Below are 21,745 nucleotides of genomic sequence, written 5' to 3' on the forward strand. Positions count from 1 at the left end.
ACCAGCGCCATCTTGTAATGGCGTTTATTGGCTTCCCACAGGGGACTTTTGGGATAGCATTGGAAATGTAAATGAAGAAAATACCTAACTAAAAAAAAAAAAAAAAAAAAAAAAGCTATAGTCTGGCACCCTCTTAGGCTGTTAGAAAATGAGGGAGAATATGGGTTGCCTCTCTGTGTCTGATGAAATCATTGCTGCTAGATAGCATTAGACAGCATTAGCAGAGTGGAGTACTGTCACCCAAATACACAATCCCTCAGCATCTTCTTTGCTCTTCTTCACATTTGCTCATGATAATCCCTACAATCTTTTCTTTCCATTGTACTCAAGAAAAAAAGCCCCCTACACTATTTGAAGCCCAGAGATTAAGTTTAAAACACAACAGAAAGAACACAAACTACTTAGTCTGAAGATGTGGTATCTGAGTTAGGGTTTCTATTGCTGTGATGAAACAGCACTACCAAAATAAAAGGTATGGAAGGGTTTATTCAGTTTATGTTTCCACATCACAGTTATCATCAAAGGAAATCAGAACAGGAACTCAAGCAGGGCAGAGATTCAGAGGCAGGAACTTCTGGAGAAGCCATGGAGGGGTGCTACTTACTGGCTTACTCCTCATGGTTTGCTCAGCCTGCTTACTTACAGAACCTCAGAACCACCTGCCCAGGATGGCACCACCAAAAATGGCCTGGGCTCTCCATCAACCACTGATTAAGACAATACCCTACAGGCTCACTTACCTCCAGAGCGTATGGAGGCATTGTCTCAATTGAATCTCCCTTCTCTCTACTGACTCTGGCTTGTGTCAAGTTAAGATAAACCTAGCTAAATCACATGGTGACAGATTGCATGTAGTTTTATAGTGTAATAATCAGTCTTTATAAAGTTCACACTATAGTGTGTCACAGATTGTTTAACCCAACACTACCCATATTGTAGATATTATTAGACCCATGTTGAAGATGAACAAAATAGACACATTGTCAACATTCACAGTAAGTAATGGCATCGAAGTCTAACCTATGCTCTAGAACTGTTCTTAAGTAGGCCTAACCACAACCTCATTCGACAGAGCTTTGTTGAAGTTCCCTCTGGACTAATGACTAATCTTTATGTGTGGCTCTTAGTTAGGCTTCTATTGCTATGATAAAGACTGTGACCAAAAGCAACTTGGGGAGGAAAGGGTTTATTTCAGCTTAGAGTTTATGGTCCATTGAAGAGGAAAATCAGGGCAGGAACTCAAGGTAGGAATCAGGAGGCAGGAACCGAAGCAGAAGCCATCAAGGAATGGTGCCTTTGGCTTGTTTGCTTTTTTATATAATAACTCAAGAAGTCAGAGTCAACAGCACATAGTGGTTCTGAATCTGCCTTGCAGCCTGAAGTCAAGCACTATGGACCCCAATTTATATCAACTGAGCCTCATTTGATCCTAAAACCTAGGAACTTGAAAATAAATGCCTATCCTGGTTTACTGAATAAGATTACAGTATCAAAAGCTGGCTTGTAAGTACCTGGTTCCCCGTGAACAGAGACACTTGTTCCTCATGATATTGGGCCCTTCACAAGTAAGGAATCTTCCTGCTGTTCCTGCCTTAGGATTCCACCTTGTATGATAGAAAGGAAGGCAGAGAGTGACTGACCAACAGTTGAAATGTTGGTCTTGTGTACATAGCAACTTAGTCTTGAATCTATGACCCTTTAAGGAATTACTAGGTTTGTTTTTAATCTGTTTTTGAAACAGCTTTTCAGAAGGAGAGTAGGCATTGGGTGAGCCTTTGTCTTTGTGTTTTTGTGTATGTAGTAGCCACACACACATTAAAAAAATTTTTTTATTGAAAACATTTTCTATAGAATATATCTTTCCACTCCCTCAACTGCCTACCCACCCAAATTTATGTTCTTTATCTTTCTCTTTCAAAACAAAAAACAAAACAAAACAAAAAAACCAACAAAAACAAAAATCAAAACAGAAAAGAAAGACAAAAGAAATGCTGTGTCTTTATTGGTGACCAGCACTTGGCAATCCTATCTGAGGATGGAGAGGGCTTCTTTCTTCAAATGCATGGAGCCCGAAGACCAAGGATCCGAAGACCAAGGCCTAGGGGTTGTAGATCTATATGAGGCAAAGTTATTCAGGAATTTTCACAAGAGCCAAAAATCTGCCTCTGCCTTTCCTTTATAACTTCCACATATGTAGAAAGGAGCCTGACCACTGGACTTGGGCCTCAAGGAGCCAGAGCTGAGTATAAGGCTGGGGAAGAGTATGAACCAGGCCAAGCAGGAAGAGAAAGCTGAAACACCCTATGGAATCCCTTTCATCCCCTTTGACTTCCCCAAGAAAGGGGATGGTGGTTGGAGTGGGGTGGCCTGATACTTTTAAGCCAGAAATGCTGACTTTGCCCCTGAGGCTCTCCTAGATAGGTAACCCTTTCATTTCCTGCTCCCAGGTGGTGTGTGAAATCAAAGGGGAAGGAAGGGGAATGTTGGGGACAATGCAATCTAAAAGACATTTCATTTACATTTGGAAAGAGAATAAATAACAACCACAAGAATTACAGGAATCTGGCTTGATGAGGAGGCTAGTAAGATCCAACTAAAGAGACAAGGTACCTTAACAGGACCAGAGAAAGGGGTCAGACGAGGAGGTTACAGAGAAATGAGGAATAAAGAAATCTATTATGATATAAAACAAACAGAAGAAAAGTTAGGGTGAAAGCAACCTTCCTCGTGTGTGTGTGTGTGTGTGTGTGTAAGCTGACATATGTAATCCCACAAGAGTCTTTCCTTTAACATCCCTAATGTAATAAAATTATATAGAAGCTAAGCAAAGTATTGTTTGAGAACAGTGTTTTCACATCCAAAATCAGACGGAAGTTATATAAATCCAGACACTTAGATTTTATAAAATGCAAATGTGAACTGATTTTAAAAAGCTAGATTTGAGATTTTTTTTTTTTTATATTGCTTTGTTCCAGAGTACTAAGCAAGAATTTTCTGCAGTGTTTGGGAAGTCTAAGGTCAAGGTCCTTGGCCAATGAGAAGATTGATAAAATATTCATGTCTTACCAAATGTGAGCACTTGACACATCCCCCAGCTTATATGTCCCCAGCACAGAGTTGATTATATTCTTGGATGGTGACATCATTCCAGTTGAGCAATGGTGGACAGGTGTCTCTGAGACTTAGGAAGAATCTGTGTAAATTGTGGCTTTACTAGCAGGGTGGTGGTGACGTGTCGCAGACCCTCTGGGTCCCTGTGTCTGCGTGGAAGGGGTCTCTCGATGCGGGTGGGCAAAGCGTGGATGAATGAGTGACAAACAGACACACACAGGAGAGTTCATGTGTAGAATCTGAATGTAATTTTGTAACTCGAGCATCAGAGTTTTTATGCAGAGGACAATAAGGAAGTTGGGTGACATATTCGCAAGGTACAATTGAGGTAACCGGAATCTTACATAAAACAGAGGAATGCAAACACAAAAGGTCTAAAGGGAACCACCTGGGATAGAATTCATTGATAACAGCTGGGATCAACAAGGGCTCCACCTAAGATTAGAAGCTCCACTAATCTTAGGAGCCAGGGTCAAGGGCTTTGCATCCTTGCCATAGTTCCTATTTTAGTCTCTTGTATAGTCCACCTTCCCCTTAGGCCATTGTAAATACTTGTGTATGGGTGTAACTCTGCTATAGTATCTATTCTGGTTTCTCCTTTGGTCTGAAACTTCCTTCTTCCTTAGTGATGGTAAATTCCTGTGTAAGGGAGTGACTTAGCTTTTACAATCTTGCTGAATTCTAAGCCCAAGATCTTGCTCAAGGACATTTCTAGGACTGTTGGAACACTGGTGGAAGGCTTAAGCCATGTCAGAATTCAATTTTAAAAAGCACTTATAATAGGAAAATACTGAAAGAGAGCACATGGATCCATACACTAGACTAACTCGGGAATGGAACGCGGGAATGAAAAATTACTGTATGGGTAGGGAACGCTAGACTCCAGGAGGAGAGCTTCTTTGAAGCTCTTTTGCCTCATGAGTGACTTTTAAGCCTCTCGGCTTGTCCAGTTGACTCGACCGGGGCGTAGCAGTGATGCATGCCTTTAATCCCAGCAGAGTTAGGGAGATTTCATGAGTTCAAGGCCAGGGTCAGTTTCCAGGACAGCCAGAGCTACATTAGAGAAACCTTGTCTTCAAAACAAAACAACAAAAGTTGTGGCATTATTACAGAACCATCGTCTCTGCCATCTATTCATTCCTCACCCACACCCTCATCTGAGAGACCTGCTAAATTCCCTGCTCTTTCCCTCCTTCCCTGGCACAGCTAACTTAGTCACAGGCAGATGTTAGACCCAAGGCAGTATATTTTTAATGTATTTGTGCTCATGAGAAACCTAAAAATTCTTTAATTTAAGAAAATGGAAGGTTTGTCATTGGACTAAAGATGATTCAAGGCTGGAGATGATGGAGATGATGGTGACCACATGGACGAGAAAGCCAGTCTTTGAGAACACAAAAACATATGTGCAGAGAGAAGCAATCAAGAAAACACAGGGACCTTTGGAGAAAAAAAAGAGAGAATAACTTCCATTTCCGAAGTCTGGGTTTCATGAGGACAGCCCTCTGTGAACTTCCCCTGTGCCTTTCCCAGAAATTCCTTCCTCAGTTTCAACTGTCCTGTTTCATTGCTTGCCACTACAGTCCCCAAACAAAGACAGACCGTGGTTCCAGGAGGAGAGCTAGAACCAGGTCAAAACCCAACTTCATGTGGAAGTAGAGGCAAGCTTATATTTTATAGCGCTAACAAAGACATCTGGCACACTGTTAATAATTATACCGACACCACAGGAAAATGCAGATGTATGGCTATCCTTGTCAGGTGGGGAAACCGGGAAATTAGATAGAACTGCTTGTATTCCCCAGCCATGCCTGGCAACCTGGGTTTATCCACGCTGTTTTATCAGACTATCTCAATAACCTTCTCCAGAGTCCTTTCCTTTGAGAAACAGGACAGCAGGTCTCTCCAGCCACAGAGTCTGTTCTTGTCGCACCAGTCATTCTTCTTTCCTAACATTTTGGGCTGGATCTCGAGCTGAGAGGAGTGATCCCTGAGAAGAGAAACTTGTGCAATTGTACTAATGCCTCAGAAAGCCCCCGTGTCCCTATTGTAGCGGACAATGGACCTCCGTGGTTCTCTGTTGCCTGAAATGCCTTTCAGCCAAAAAAAAAAAAAAAAAAAAAAAAAAAAAAAAAAAGGCACAGAGCAACAAAAGCCATTTTGAGATAATTTAGGAGAAGTCTCATTTTCACCTGAGATATTTGAGCTGCGCAGGACACAAAAGATTAGAGGGTCAGAAGTTTTCAGATAATTGCTTGTTTTCCTGGTCTAGCTGATTGAAAACTCTCAGGCTTTCTTTTTCCAAAACTTGAATTGTCCTCGCCATGCCAAGTACCCACCATTTCTAGGTAAGAGCTGTGTGACACAAGGAAAGATTGAATGGAGGAGAAAACTTGATATTTTGATTAAGAGGAAGGTGAAAAAGTCTCTCCATTAAGGTTTGATGTGATCCCAGGTTCCTTTCTTCAAAAGAGCCAAGTACAACACGGAGTAATAATTCTAAGTTCAATATCCTTTTTCTTCTCAGAATCTTCCAGGGTCTGGAACCAGTAAAGTCATAATCATACAATTACTGGGTGTCCGGGGCCTCTGGGATTTGTTAGCCATTGTGGGGAGTGTGCCAGATACAGGGATTGGATACTGCCAGCCGTGCCTACCTGTCTATCTTGTCTATGTAGTACGTGGAAGACTGCCAGAGTGGTGAATACAGCTTAATTCAAGGGGACAGGGCCCAGACAGGCCGCGAGCTTGCCTGCCCTGCTGGGCTAGCTTCAGGAGAGGCTTCAGCTTTGAGTCAGGGCCTCCAAGTCAGGGCCTTGGAGAAATTCCAGTCCGTGCTGCTCCTCCTGATGTCGGCTTAGATTCACTAATGGAGTCTACCTGGGAACAGTCGGCTCCATGCATGCATTTCCAGTATCGTTTCTGACCTTGTGAGAAGGTGGAACAGTGATGGAAGAATTTGGAAAGAAGTTTCTGAGCAGAAAGGAGCCAGATTTGGCTGGGAGACGTATCAGAGCCGGTTGGTACTGTGCATTCCAAGTCCTGATCTGAGTCTCAGCGCCCAGAGGAAACCCATGCTGGTCTCTCCGTGGTTATATGGTGGCTGGGCAGGCGTACCTGACAAGGTAACTCTACTGAACCTGGTAAAATGGAAAGGTGATTATGGAACAATGATAACTGAAAGAAGGAAAGACTCTGTGTGTGTGTGTGTGTGTGTGTGTGTGTGTGTGTGTGTGTGCGTGTGTGACACAGAGAGAGAGAGAGAGAGAGAGAGAGAGAGAGAGAGAGAGAGAAGAAAACACAAAACAAATATAGACTTTGTGAACTTTATAGCTCTTTGTAGTATTCTTAATATCCAATCACATCTGGCCAGTTCTTTCTTGACTTTTCCATGCCCACAGAATGCTACCATAGCCATTAAAGGACACCACGATTTCCTTTGTGAATGACCCAATCCTTGAGAATCATTGAAGTCCTCATATTATTTTCCTTCGCTTTTCCCCACCCAACTCCCAATCAAGAAAAAGACTCTCACTTGGAGAGCAATCTACAGGTGAATAGATAGTGGCCCGCTTGGCAGGAAATTATCAGGCGGCGTCAATCATTCTAGCAGCATGAGAAGTTATAAAATAGAGATGGAGTGTCCCCGGACAGCAATGAACACAGAGGTCAGTGAATATGAAGCACAGCTCACAGCAGAACGAGTCTCTGCTGCGGACACTTGATTATTCCTTCCCATAGGTGTTTTACTTTATTCCTTTCCAATCCACTTTGCCACTTATTTCTGACAATCCACAAATAAAAACTACCTTTTTATTTATATAGGTAACGATGCCTTCCACACAGAGCATTGCTAAATAAGTTTCCTTGGTAAATTTGAATATTTACTTTATTTTATTTTATGCAGATCACGGTTTTGTAGATAGTTTTCTTCCTACAAGTCAAAATGTAAATGTTCTTGGAGTGATTTGTTTCTTGTTTTTTTGTTTTTGGCTCCAGTTTCCTACCATAAATGTTAATGTTGACCTTTAAACTGGGTGAAAATTACGACAGAAGAGGTGATTTTTTTTTTTTTAAACAATGCCACACACTTTATTTAACTAGTTATAATGACTTGATTTTCAATGGTGTCAGTTGCCCAGAGGGTAAGAGAACTGTATGTGTTTTGAAATCAGAGGTCATTATTTCTGAAAAGTGGGGTCTTTAGGGGATCCCCAAATCCTTTTATTATCCATTTAGCCTCAAAATTTAAATTGTGGCCATAGAGCAGTGGAGAAAGAAGGAAGCGGGGGAGAGGTGAGAGGAATAACTAGAACAAAATAGGATTATAAATATGTTCTGTGTTTATGGTAAGAATTAAAGGCAAATTCAACTAAGGTCATCCTTAGTGGCAGTCTGCTTTAATATAGCTCAGGGCTCCTTACTCACTTTTTACACTCTGGTCTTTCTTCAGACATCATTAACTGCCCAGCAACTAACTTTTGCTGGGATGTTTAGCCAATCAAGCTTGTCATTTATAAAGACTTTTTATCAATTATGATTAACAAACATACTTTAAAATATTCTTACATTTAAAATTTTTTAAGTATGCGTTCATGGTGTGTGGGGGGGGTGTTGTCTGCATGAGTGCAGTACCTGAAGAAGCTAGAATAAATCATCGGGTCTCACCACGCCAAATGTAAGCACCCTACTTAGGTACAGGGAACCACACTCAGGTCATCTTCAAGACTTGTACAGACTCATAACCCTGAAGACAGTTCTCCACCCCTACAAAGATTTTAAAAGGCAAAGGTTTTCAAGGAAGTTGTTTGATGTTTTGGTCCTATGTGAATGGCTTGTACTATTAAAATCGGGATGCTAAAATCTACCCTCGGCAAAGACCCTGGAGGGTCTGCAGCCCAAGAGGCAGAATACTGCATTTCTTGCTTGTCAGGGCCTGCATATGACACATTAAACATAGCCTAGAGCTTACATCATCTTTCTCTCTTCCTCTCTGATACATTGTGTAGGGTGGGAATAGTACCCCAGACAACTAGACATAAGACTTTAGTCACACACTGGAATTTTGGTCCATAAATCAGCACCTTGCTGTGTCTAGGCCCTACCTGGCTGCGGATTGTGTGTGCAAGCTTAGCATCACTGAGGTAGAAAGAATCTGAAAAAGAATGGAGAGACAGTAGCTGCAAATTCCAGGTTCCAAGATTTCTAAGGATACAATATTAGATAGCACAATGTGTTTTCTATTCTGCTGTTTTTCTATTTGTGTTTTATTATTTTGTTTTGTGGTGCTTTGGATTAAGCCAAGGACCTTATTCATACCAGAGAAGCACAACGACACTGAGTTATATCCCCAGCTCTGTTATTGTCATATTTAAATGATCATACCCTTGCTAAAATTCCCTCCCAGGGGGAGATTTAAACAACATCTACCCATCTCCTTAAGGCCCCAATGTCAAACTGAGGCACAGTTCTGCGGAACTTCCCTCTGAGGGATCACTAACCAGGTGTTTTTATAGAGCACAGGTGAGGGGTGACTTACAGGAGTGTGGGTACTGTTCCCCTAACAAACCAAACCTGAAAGCTGTTACTCAACAAAGATGATGGCTTCCCTGTGGTCACAGAGATCCCTCCTCCCCTAGTGTGCCCAGCCCCTCCCAAGGCACATGCGATTATGACAGAGTGCATAACAAGTGGATATGTAGATGAACGTCTCATGACTCTCTCCATCCCTCTAATATGGGGTATAAACAGGCCAACGAGGATAATCTTTTGCTAGGAGGCTCTGGGGTTTGAATAAGATTGACCCCTATAGACTCATAGATTTGAATGCTTGGACGCCAGTTGGTGTAGTGTTGAGGAAGGGCTAGGAGATGTGGCTGAGTTAGAATGTGAATGTGACTAGCCGTTTCCTGTCTTGGCCTCTCTGAAATGATGGTCTGTGACCCTGAACTTTGAATCAATCCTTTCTGTTTTAAAGCTGCTCTGGTTGGGCTATTTGATCACAGCAAAGGAAGTGAAATGAGGGCACAAGTCACTACTTCGTTTTGAAATTCAGGAGATCTAAAATTTCAGATGTGAGTTGTGGGCAGCTAGGGAAATTTGGCCCTGTGTCTTCCCACTTTCCCTGATTCTGGCCGGCTTGCTAAGGAGATTTCTACTCTCAGATAAGAACACTTTGAATTCAGTTTAGGTTTAAAGACCAAAGAAGTCAGAGGACTCACTCTGCAGCCAAGCACAGGAGTGAACAGGAGGGTTAGAGAAGGCCTGTGGTGCTTCTGACCTACATAATGGACTGCCTTTCTTAGAGAGAAAGTGAAAACAAACAGGAATTTAACCCACTTATTACTGACTTTCAAAAGAACTATGAAATAGCGTCTGAGAATTTTCTTTTGTGTGTAAACCACTGGAAATATATAAATATGTATATATATATATATATATATATATATATATATATATATATATATATATATATTGCTATTTACAGCCTCACAAATTCATCTGCCTTGTATTTCAGGCAAACCCCATCCAAAGAAGTTGGGAAACTTGAAATCATTCCTGCTTTGCTCTCCTTCTGTGCTAAGTCCTGTCTGCCTCTGTGACCTCAGCTCTTCATTCTTTCCTTCCCATGATGAGCTTGGTGGCCAGTTCTTGCCTCTAGAGCCTGTGAATATTTCACTTCCCGTGGCAGAAGGATTTTTGCAAACACTGTCAGGTGAACGATTACTGAGATGAAAAGTTATCCCGGAGCACCTAGGTGAGCACAGTGCGACCCAGAAGCTCCTGGGAGAGATAAAGGATTGCAAGGGAGTCAGAGAAAGAGCTGGTCCTGGACACAGAGGTCATGAGACCAAAGTTATCTGAGAAGACATAGAAAGGACACATGACGATAGGCTTCTAGAAGATGGAAGAGGCAAAGGAATGGGTTCTCTTCTGGAATAAGGATGGCAACTACGCCTGAACCTTGATTTATTTTAGCTCTGAAAAACCTTTGTCTGACTTCTGACTCCCAGAGCGTAGGATAACCCGTTGATATGTTTTAGGTTATGGGGTGTGTGGCATTTTGTTGCTGTGGCTTAGGAATCTAATTCAATGTCTCACTCTCTACCTATGAACGGCAGAGGTTAATTAGAGCTCTTAACAGCTCTGCTGTTGGCCAGTACCTGGGGTGGGGGGCAACTCTAAATGCTTTGGGGCATCTACCCCTGAACATTGAGATTTGTCTGGGGTCACTATTAGACCCACTTCCCCTGAGCTTGAAGAGCCTTGGCCTGGACTTAGAGAACATGTCTGCTTCCGAGCCTGGGTGTCACTGCAGTTTATGTTAATGTTTTGAATTCGCATCCTTCTGCAATACCAGCAGACTGCCTTCAGGGCACAGGCTGCGCCAGGTTTTCTGTGCCACAGAAAAGCTAGGCAAGTTTCTTGTTGCCAAATAAGGGTTTTGAATTATCATTAGTGCTCCTTACCATGAATTTGGATATTAGTATTTTATGTAGATTGTCTCTGAATTCTTGGAAAATGTATCCCTAGGGGGAGATATTGAATAATACTGTTCTCATGGCTACTTTGGTAACACTATTTTTCATGGCTGTGCAAAAACTAAACGGAACTCTTTGTTTCTTCTCAGTGTAATGATTTTGCATCTTTTATTCTCGGTAGTTATAGAAAAGGTTTTCACCAAGAAAAACCCACTGACAGCCTTCTACCAGGCTCTTGCAGAAGTTGAAATAAGCCAGACTTAAGTGTCCTCAATGTGACATTGTACAGCATGGTAAACGTGTACTGTCTGCACAAAGCACGGGCTTATTTTTACCCTGATGGTTTTAAAACCTCTTTGGGTATTTCTAACATGTAGAAAAGATTCAAAGCAATCATCTCAAAACATCTCTATGAATCACCACTCAATTTCTGTTACACTAAAAAGGAAATGAAAGTATGAAAGGACACATAATTTATTCAATGTCACACAATAAGTAAAGGACAGAGAGGGGGTCGGGTGCAGGGACAGAACCTAAAGCATCGCCTCTCCGTTGCCTTGCAGAGAGGTGAATCCTAAAAGCACTGCAGAATCTCTACCCAGTCTAGCTGAATAGGTGAATTAAGGAATAAATGAACAATAGTACTATTTGTAGATAAATTAGATTAATTAGATGAAAATGTTGACTAGTGTCATTATTAATTTTAATTTGCACAGTGCTTTTTACATACTGTTTGGTGTTCCTTTGTGAATCCTACCCCACCCCAAATACCCAACACTTGTCTTTTTACATCTTTAAAGTCTATAGTTAAAGTACTTAAAGAAGAAATAATAGCATTCTCCACCCTCCATCCATTGTTTGAGCACCGCTTCTCTGCTGCAGAATTCTTAGACATCTAACTTGCAAACTTCGTGGCTGTGTTTTGAACAACTGCATGTTTTTGTTTTTGTTTTATATTAAGAAATTCATCTTTAGGTAGCCCAGAGCTAAGTCAAGCTGAAATGACCAAAATAAATTTAATTTGCCTCCACTTTTAAAAAGACTGCTTTGTTCAAGGAATGGCTCTCCTTCACAATTTAGAATGAATATGCCCTTCATCCTCAGACTCTTTTAAAAGCTCAGTGGCGTTATTTCCGTGGTCATATCATGACGTGAGGGAACAGATCTGCTAATCCTTATAGAACCTGCATCTTCCTTTACTGGCAGTGGACCAATGAGGACCAAGGGTAAATTTAGAACATTTTGTTACAGGGAAGTGTTGAAATGAAAGCTTTCTTTTTTCCCTGTAAAAACATAAGAAACTTAAGAACAGGGAAAGCTCAGTCTGCTGTGAACTGCTTATACACTAAGAATAGAAAGTGGAAGAAACAGAACAGTAATTGCAAATTACCTTTTAAATTGCGGTTGAAGGCACTTTCCTGTCCAATAATTTTAATAAAGAAATCCCCCCAGCCACCATGCCAATCAGTTTGAACATAACTCAAGCATTATACACATTGTTCCCTTGGGTTTATACCTTTATGAAATTAAATTGTGTCTAGTATCATGACAAGACCTAGAACAGTCTACTGTGATTAAAAATTAGCCTCAGGAGTTACTAGAAACCCATGTTTCTTTCCATCTCAAAAACAATCAGGTATTTACATTCAACTCACTATTTTAATTTTTAAATTTAATGCATTGTTAGTAGAACTGTAGACCTGTTAGAACAATATGATTCAAGTTAAGTTTATGGAAGTTTCTTCTGCAAACTCTACCAAAAACTCTCAGACATTGGTTCCTAGCCTGTGGGATGTAGGTCTCTGAGACATGAGGATGTTGGCACTGTGAGCTCTCAGCTTCCTGAGTTGGCTATTCACGAAAGACCTGCAAGGTTACCTGCTGAGGTGCAGTTCCCATCTTCCAAAGACATAGAAGGGAATGTGATACAGAAAAGTCCAAGTCATCTTAACATCGTAGTTCATTGACGCTTGTTCATGATGTATTTCTTTAGTCAATGGATAACTGCTTAGGGGTGGAGGATGGTATTTCGTTATTCTTGATTTTAAAAAGGGGGACAGTGAGGATCCGTGGGTAGAAAGCACTTACAGCACAAGCCTGATGACACACATTCAATCCCTAGAACCTACACTTAAAAGCTACATGTGACAGCAGAAATCCCTAATCTTAGCACTTATATAGCAAGATGGGAGATAAAGATAGGAGAATCACCCAGAAGCTCATGGGCCAGCTAGTCTATAGTAAACAACTTGGTAGAAAGCACAAGAAAGACACTGCCTCAAAAACAAGACGGAAGGGGAGAATTGTCTCCTCTGAAAGCTGTCCCCTGACCTCGGCATGTACACTATGACACACAGGCACTGCTGCTCACATATATGTCACATATAAGATAATAGTAATACTACTATTATTACAAGTAAAAGAAAATAAACATAATTAATTTTAAAAGGAAAGGTCCCCGTGACTTAAAGTAGAAGCAGATACAAACACAGGCAGATAGGCATGTCGAAGGTCATCTTTCAGCATAGTGTAGAATGGCATCAGCAAGCACCCACCCCACGCCACTAACTAACGGAAAGAATGTCTCCCTGCTTCTAATGATAGCCTTGGGGAAAAACTCCAGAAATTGCAAGTCCTAATTGTATTGGAAAGAAATTTAAACAAAACATAGGCTTGCGCTCTCTCTCTCTCTCTCTCTCTCTCTCTCTCTCTTTCTCTCCCTCCTCTCCCTCCCCCTCCTCCTTCACTGTGTGTGTGTCTGTGTGCTTGCACACGCGCACGTGTGTCCCAAGGCTTGAATTTGAAAGTTATCTCTGCTTGTAGAGCAGACAGCTGATGTTCCCCCACAGCTGTGCACATGAGAGAAACTATCTTTGTACATGGGCAGAACAACCTACTGCTAAATGGCCTTATGTTCACTGGAAGCAATGTCCTTTCACACACATATATGATTAGATGAATTGGAAGCAAACAAGAGAGTTTTGAAAACAGATTGAATGCATGTGAACAGCGCTGGTGGTTCAGCAACAGGCTAGACAGCAGTACTGGCAAGAACTAACCCAGCTCAGTACTGGCTGAAGCAGAGAAGAGCCGGGACACTTCCTGTGCTGCCACCAATCTCTCCTTTTCGGATCATTTATTCTGATTTATTCTGATTTTATCAGGTGGCAGAAGCATCTGTAAATGCATTGCCACCATTATTTTAATTAGATGTAACAAAAGCAGATCTCTGAGATTCTAAAAAAATTAGGGGTTCTTAGGGTTACCTAGATAGGAAGCCATAGGTAAGGAGCCAGCATTAACCTCAAAGCTGGCACTTTCCCAGGTATTAATGGACAATGAATCCCTGGGAAGAGATGTGAGGGAGGTGAAAGACACTGGAATATATTAATCCAAATATACCTCTGGTACAGAAAGTGTTTATTGAAATAAAGACAGTGAAGGAACAGTAATCAGAAGATGAACTGAGAGACAGGATATACATTGTGTTTTACTGCAAACAGCTCCTGTCAGTTAATAGGCAGAACCAGAGGAACTAGGAACGCAAAACGTATCCTGGTAGTTTCTTCCCATGTTCTTACCTTCCAGTCTCTTGCTGTTAGGTAACTCAAATTGTTTGCTATTGCCCTGTCATTTCTCTACAAATTGAGCATCTTTGTTGAAGATGCTGTATAAGCCAGAAGTGTGAGCCACTGTTTTGATCTGCTTTCCAATGGGTTTCTATGGTGTATGTGTGTTAAGGTGTAGTGATAAATGTCCTGTTTTGCCTCTAATTAATCTATCATTTGTTGCAGGGTTTTCGCCTTGGCTAAAAACTTATGAGGAGTGAATAGGAATTATTCCCTTTCTAACTTGTACAGAAATCATATTTTTTTTCTATTTTCTATTTTGCTGATGTTAGTTGCTAAACGCTTTGAGCTTCCTGACCACTGGTGAGCAAATGCTGATGGGGAGGAAACAGGGAGAAGGTCAGAAGTTCGAGATCAGCCTGGGTGGGGTACACTGTGACCTAAGGGGGCAGCTCAGTCGGTGAAGTGAACAAACACGGGGGATCTGAGTTCGTTCTCCTATGTCTGAATAAAGCAAGCCAGGCATGGAGGTGCATATTGTAATCCCAGCATTAAGGGGAAAGGTAGAGGCAGATCCTTGAAGTTTGTTGCCCAGCCAGTTTAGGTAAATTAGTGATTATAGGTCAATGAAAGACTCTGTCTCAAAGGATGCATTTGAGAGGATCACAAGCTATGATTGTGCTCTGGCCTCTGACAGACACTGCAACACACACAAACATGCACACTCATGCACAGACACACATGAACTAGATCAATAGGAGGATATATAGTATACACTGAGATGATCATGATGTAACTGGAGTTTAATTTATTTTATATTTTATTTACAGCAATGGACTGGGTTTGAGTGTCACCTCCTTCCCCAAGCTAGGCTCAGCCACCTGCTCCCACTACGCCAACTGGCGAGATGGATCACGGTGATAAACAGAAGAGACTGATTCAAGAATGGCATCAGGAACAGGCACAAGTAAAAGGTGCCAGTGACCCTCCCAAGTTCATCTTTATGCTAATGACATACATGAGTTTCAAAATTAAAATAGGAAGAATTGGAATGGGAAGCAAGAGGTATGCATAATTAAGCATTTCTAGTCAGGATGTGAGCTAGTTACTCACTGCCTCAGTTTGCGTTCTGTGCAGTGGCCCTACAAAGTCCTTACCACTGTCCTCTTCTGAGGGATCAGGCTGGTTCTCAGGAGATGGTTCCTTCCTGCTCCAGGCTGCAGCCTTGCCCTCCTGGATCCCACCCTCACCTGGAGCACAGTCCAGTGAGGGTCTGTGTTATGAGTTCTGCTGTTCCTAAAGTCCAGCATGACTGCAGGTTTATTCAGTGAGTTATCTCTGTGCCTTCAACCTGGGGGAGGTATGAGATATGCTTAGACTGATGCTCCATGAATAAGGACCGAGCAGTCTAGGTGAACCACAGTTAGGGAGACAGGCACAGAACGAAGACAGGGGTGGCAGGCTTTTATCTTGTGTTTAGTTATCTTCTAAATGCCTGTTTCAACAATGGATGAAGTCCTTCGGAACTAATAGCAGTCAAGGGCAGCAGCCACTTGAAGCCTATTATTCCACTAGAGGTGTACTAAGTGGCAGTCAATCATGGAATTGTTAAATGAATGCTACATGCATCTATGTTATTCATGTCTTTGTATATACACAAAAGGAATCTATAGCTACACACCTCCTTTGCCTCCTTTTTTCCTGCCTGAGCATGGTCTCTGGATTCAAGTCCACAGTTGGACACACGGTACTCTTTGTGTGAGAAAACAAGTATGGCATCTGAGAATTGTCACGTGTACAGAAAGTGCCAATTGAGTCAGAGCAGGAACCTCTGTTGCCCTTACAGCTGCTTACATTGTTCTTGGGGAATGGTGGGGCTGTTTCAAAGAAAACTCCAGCAGCTCTCAGAGTTCTGTCAGGAAAGATAGAAGACTTTTGAAATATGTCCCCACTCACTGTGTGGCAGATCCTCAAACCCACTCTGAATCTGTTGTAATTTCCTTACAGTTGAAGCTGTTCTCAAGTATCTAGTTACCACCGGTGGCCTCCCACATCCCCTGAACATACAAAGACATATTTGAATGAAATAAAGACACTCCCTACATTCCATTCTACGGGAGGGTGAGCTCTCAGTTCTGCGGACTGGAAAACATACATTCCCTGCTTGCAAAGGGGTGGATTCACATAGCCTCAGGCAGGCAGAAATCTTGATGGAACCGTTGCATGCTGGGAAGAAAAGCTCCGCAACCCCACACCCACCCAAGAGCACACACCCACTTCTAATTCTTTTATTCAGTTTGGAATCTTTGAAGGTACGTTAAAACTGATCCGTATAGGAAAACATTATACATTTAAGACAGGATAGAATTCAGTTGTGAAGATGGATCAGGCTGTTCATTTTGCTAGAAATATGTGAGAGCTAATTTGCCAGTGAATCTGTTCTAGACTTTGCTTTATCCCAAAACACATCTATATAGCATTGCCCTCAGGTGCCTCTCTAGTCATTTGTCAGGTTGAGCATTTCTGGGAGAGCTCGTGGTTGGTCTTAATGAAATAAACTGATTTTCTCTCCTCCTTTTAAAAGCACTCCATGGAAGGTGAGACTTCATTTGCTGAAGAATGAGCACGGGGTAAACCACTTAATTACTTTTCCAGACTCCCCTTTTACACATGAATCAAGGTTTTTCATAACTAACACATGTCAGAGTAGGCAGCAAAAGGAAAGGATTGAGGCATTGGTGATCCTTTCTGAAATTATGGTAAGCAGACCTTGTACCACTATCTTCAGCCAATAGCACTGACACTTTCAACTAGCTGTCTCTCAGGAACAGCACAGAAGCCAGCACTCTGCAGTTAGGGTCTGTAGCATAAGGATCAGGAAAAGCCTTCAGGATGGCAATCATGGAAAGTTGACAACCATAGACTAAGCATAAATCCCAAGCAAGCAACTGAGCATTCTAATACTGCCCTGTATGTCGTGAAGCTTAAGTTTTTAAGGCAGTGTGACATAGTAGTCTATAATTTAAACAATACTTCATTAGGCAGTATTGTAGCAATAAGACTTTATTTCATTTTAAACTGGATTCTGGAGCAGGTGGTTATTTTAACTAAAAATCCATGCTCCAGCACTAGTTACTGACAACATTTAACCAGCATACCAAAGTCCACAGGCAGCTTTGGTGCCTTAACTCTGCTCTATCTTTGAACTGGAGGTTGGGATAGCATCGTGGCTGTGAAGCAGAGTGTATCAGTGCAACTCCAGGCACTGGAGGTCTATGGATTGATAATAGGTGCTTTTCTTCTTGACTTTTCATAAACAAGATACAAGAATTGAATCTATTAAAGCCTTGTACTCTTGATTTCTCTGTAGCTGCATGTCACGGATAATGTGATGAATAAAGTTCTACATGAGGAACCAGGATGGAAGAGAAGCGATTCAGAGTAGAGGTCATAGGTTATATCCAAGACAAGAGGAGGATGCCTGGTGTTGTTTATAGCTAGCCTGAAGGAAGCCTTTAAGGTTACCAGCTAGCAGCGCTAGGAACATTGGGACCACATTTTACTAACTGTTTGCTTTTAGAAGCCGTGGTTGCCCCGACTGCAGTCTCTTAATCATCTCTTTGCAATCCAAGGGAGGTGTCTTACTGCTAGATCTCGAGATCCCTTACTGTTTTCGAACTCTTAGAGCCTTTTCTCAGAAGCAGACCCAAGAGAGACTCCTAAGGCGAAGAGTGGAGTTTATCCTCTTGCCAAACGAGGAAAGCTTATCTGGAAGTAGGGCTTAGAAGTGATCCTTGCTCATAACTGTCATTAATTAATATGTAGAACCAGGCACAGCATATACTTTGATTGGCACACCAATACTTTCAAAGTAGTGTCTCGTAAATGTGAACCTTTACCCTAGCACATTTTTCTTTCATAAAACAATAATGTATCAAGCTTAAGGAGGTAAAGAGGATAGCAATTAACAAAAAAACAAGGTCAGGTCCAGTGTTAATGCCAAGGTATAACTGTCAGTAAGGTCAATGATCTCAGATATACTGCCTCAAAATTAACAGCACACAATGACATTTTACAGGGAAGGTAACACTAAGATCTTACATGATTTCTGTGCTTAGTATAATGATCATGCAAGTGAATTTTTTTTAACAAGCTACAGTCAAAGGTGGTTGAAGAAACTATACACAGTGGGTGGGTGGGTGGCTTTTTTTTTTTTGCCTCATTTTTACAAATACTGTTCTGGACTTTACTTTATCCTGAAACACATTTATAGCATTGCCCTCAGGTGCCTCTCTCTATTCATTTGTCAGGTTGAGCTGCAAGCCTGCTGCAGAAAATTATTCTTTGCAATCCAAGCAGTAAGTGTAGTTGGTGATCTTGCAGTTAGCTGCGTAAACATCCCTGTTGTTGGGTTTTTTTTTGGGGGGGGTGTGTTTTTCCACTCCAGGAGATGAAATCCGCATATTTCAGAGGGAAAGGACAATCAAGGAAAGGATAGCCTCACTGCTTTACAGCACAGCTGTGATTGCTACCCTGCCAGCCACACTGGGTACTGTGAATTTCGGGATAAACGGGACGCTGGAAGCTTAGGCAGAGTCATGGGAATAGAGAAAATGAGATTAATAAAACGTTCCCCCTGAATGTGCCTGTCTGGATGCCATGTGTTCCATGAGGTTAAGGAAAGGCTGAACCAGTGTAAAGACCAAGAGCCCCCAGCATAGCAAACCACAGGACACAGGGAATCTGGAGAATGTTTGCTTAGAGCAAAGACCAGAATGCAAAGCTCTTTTGCCATGAACCATTCATTAGGACACTAGATTCATGAACAGTGGTATTTTGAAAGAGACTTTTAACTGTGGAAAACATGTATTAGACACGCTATGCAAATAGATCCTCTGGGATTTGAACTTTATTTATAGACCATGATTTTTATATAAACTAAATATGTCAGAGGCTGGAGAGTTGGCTCGGGGATTAAGAGCACTTGCTGCTCTTGCAGAGGACCCAGGTCTGATTCCCAGGACCCATACGATAGCTCACACCAAGTTTTAAGTTCAATTCCAGGAGAGCCAACACCTTCTTCTGACCTCCAAGGGCACAAGACATGTGGTGGCCATACATACATGCAGGCAACAGACTCATACAACTTTAGATAAAAATAATAAGAAAAAACTAAAGAGTCCGAAGATATATTTTGGAAACTCTCCCTGGAGCATAGGAACAAGGAGGTCACAGCATTTGCTCCAGCTGCGTATACAATAGCTACAGTCAGCTGGCAACCTTCTCTGATGTCACTAGAGCCACTCACTTTGGAAATAAATCATGCAGAGGCCAGATATGATTAGAACAGTGCCATTCCAAGTGTGGAAGACCCATCCCAATCAGCCCGCTAACTTACTGTGTGGAAGGAAGTGAAGAAAGCGTTATGAGCTTTGATTGCAAGTTCACATAGGAGTTCAATGTCAGTAGAAGACAAGCTTCTATGTGTATGCGTTCATATTTTCATTCAAGGGAAATTATTCTAGTAAATGGCTTTCACTATATTTATAGAATGCTTCTATGGCAGGTTGGGAAACAAAGCCTGGCTCTTTGCCATGGACAGTTTGAGAAGCCATAGCTTGACCATAATTATTTTTCAGAGACCAAGGTCATCTGTTAACACCCCCATCCCCACAACCCCAACCCCAAACAAAGATGTAGGGGCAAGTGAGAGTCTTTGAGATCCTTAATGAAGTACTGAGCTGGGCCCTCCAGGACACGGAAGGATCTCATTAAAAGAAAGTTTTGTGTGTTGCTGATTGACTAATCCTAAATTCCAGAGTCAAAAAAAAAAAATCTGTCTCCTCATGTCTCCTCTTGGTGGCTTGCTTTTACTTAGCTCTCTTTAATCCTTTAATCCCTCCTGTCTTCTGATTCTTACTCTATAAAATCATAGTGGTGTCAGGTTCCAGGAAGGACATGTGGATTTCATTTTGCCAAAAAACAACATTCAGCTTTCTTCCACTTGTGATCACTGAAGTGCAGAATTGAAGATAGCTTACAAGGAAGGAAGTCACTCTCACTGTGCTTTCTGTTGGTTTATCTTGAGTCCTCCTGCCTCAGCCTCCCAAGGGCCGACATTACAGATACGAGGAACCACTTCTCACGTTTAACGAGCTTTGGGAAGTTTTTTATACCCGTCAAAAATTATTCTTCCAGCTAGAGTTATGTGAAAGCTAAAGTTAGCTGGCATTTCTGAACAGAGTCCAATAAACATCTGGGCGGGGTGTGATGGGGGTGGGGCTGAGAGGGGCTCTTTGGTTCCCATGATAGAAGGATGACCTCAGTCTGAACCCCAGGATCCACCTCAGGAGAAAGCCCGAACCTGAAAGTTAGTCTCTGACCTCCACACACCTGCGTGTGCACACACATTTTCACGAACACACACACCCCACAAAGTAACAGAAATATTGTATTTGTATGTATGATCACTGATAAAATAACTATAAATGGTATCAGAGATGTTGCTGAGCAGATTCCTCATGCAGCAACCTTAAAGAAAAATATTGATACAATCCCTCAAAACTATTTTCAATCATTACTTGAAACAAGTATAAATTAAAAAGAACATATGACAATGGTAAGTTACATTTCTCACTGCTTTGACCAAACACCAACAAGATGTAACTGAAGGGAGAAAGGCTTCCTTCTGCCAGGGGTGCTGTGGATAGAGGGATGATCTGTAGTCCCAAGAACACAAATCATCATGGCAGCAAGCAAGACCAGGAGAGTGTCCAGGAGAGACTGGTTCTTACAGGCAGTCAGGAGGAGGCTCTTTTGTAGCCCAAGCTTGCCTCACTCTCCAGAATAGTGGGGCAATCTGTGTGTACTGCACACCTGGCTTTTTGCTTCCTTTATGTCCCTTGCTCCTCTTCCCTCTTCACCTGCCTGCCTGGCTTTTGGTAGAGCCCAAGCCAGAGCCGCCTGCATCCCAGGACTTCTGCCACCTGTCTCCACACTGAAGATTCCACATTCTCTCAATACAGCACCACTGGCTGAAGACTGGATGTTCAAATACATGCATCTATGATGGACATTTCACAGAAACAGTAGGTGGGGGAGGGGGTAAAAAGAAGGAAAGTGGGACCAGCCAAGGTGTTTGCTGTCAAGTCTCATGACCTGAGCTTTGACCCAAGGACCTGCACAGTAGAAGGAAAGAACTGACTTCACAGGTTGTCCCTTGTACTCCATGTGTGTGCTGTGACACACTGTGTACCAAGCGATGAGTGAATGAAAGTTTTAGAAAAAAGGAGGCAGGACCTTTACCTTAATGTTTAGAAACACAAATGCTACAAAGGACAGGCTATATCTAGCTCACCGTAGAAGGATGATTTAAAGTCTGTATGGAAAATAGTGTTGTAAATAACATTAAATAAGACAAGAGAAAGTACTTAGAAAGGATCGGAAAGGAAAAAATTAATGAAAGAAGAGAAGAAAAGCCAGGCAGGCAGGTGAAGAGGGAAGAGGAGCAAGGGACATAAAGGAAGCAAAAAGCCAGGTGTGCAGTACACACAGATTGCCCCACTATTCTGGAGAGTGAGGCAA

The sequence above is a fragment of the Mus caroli genome, unplaced genomic scaffold (assembly GCF_978045245.1).
Source record: "Mus caroli unplaced genomic scaffold, Mus_caroli_1 scaffold_11, whole genome shotgun sequence".
In the NCBI taxonomy this organism is placed as follows: Eukaryota; Metazoa; Chordata; class Mammalia; order Rodentia; family Muridae; genus Mus; species Mus caroli.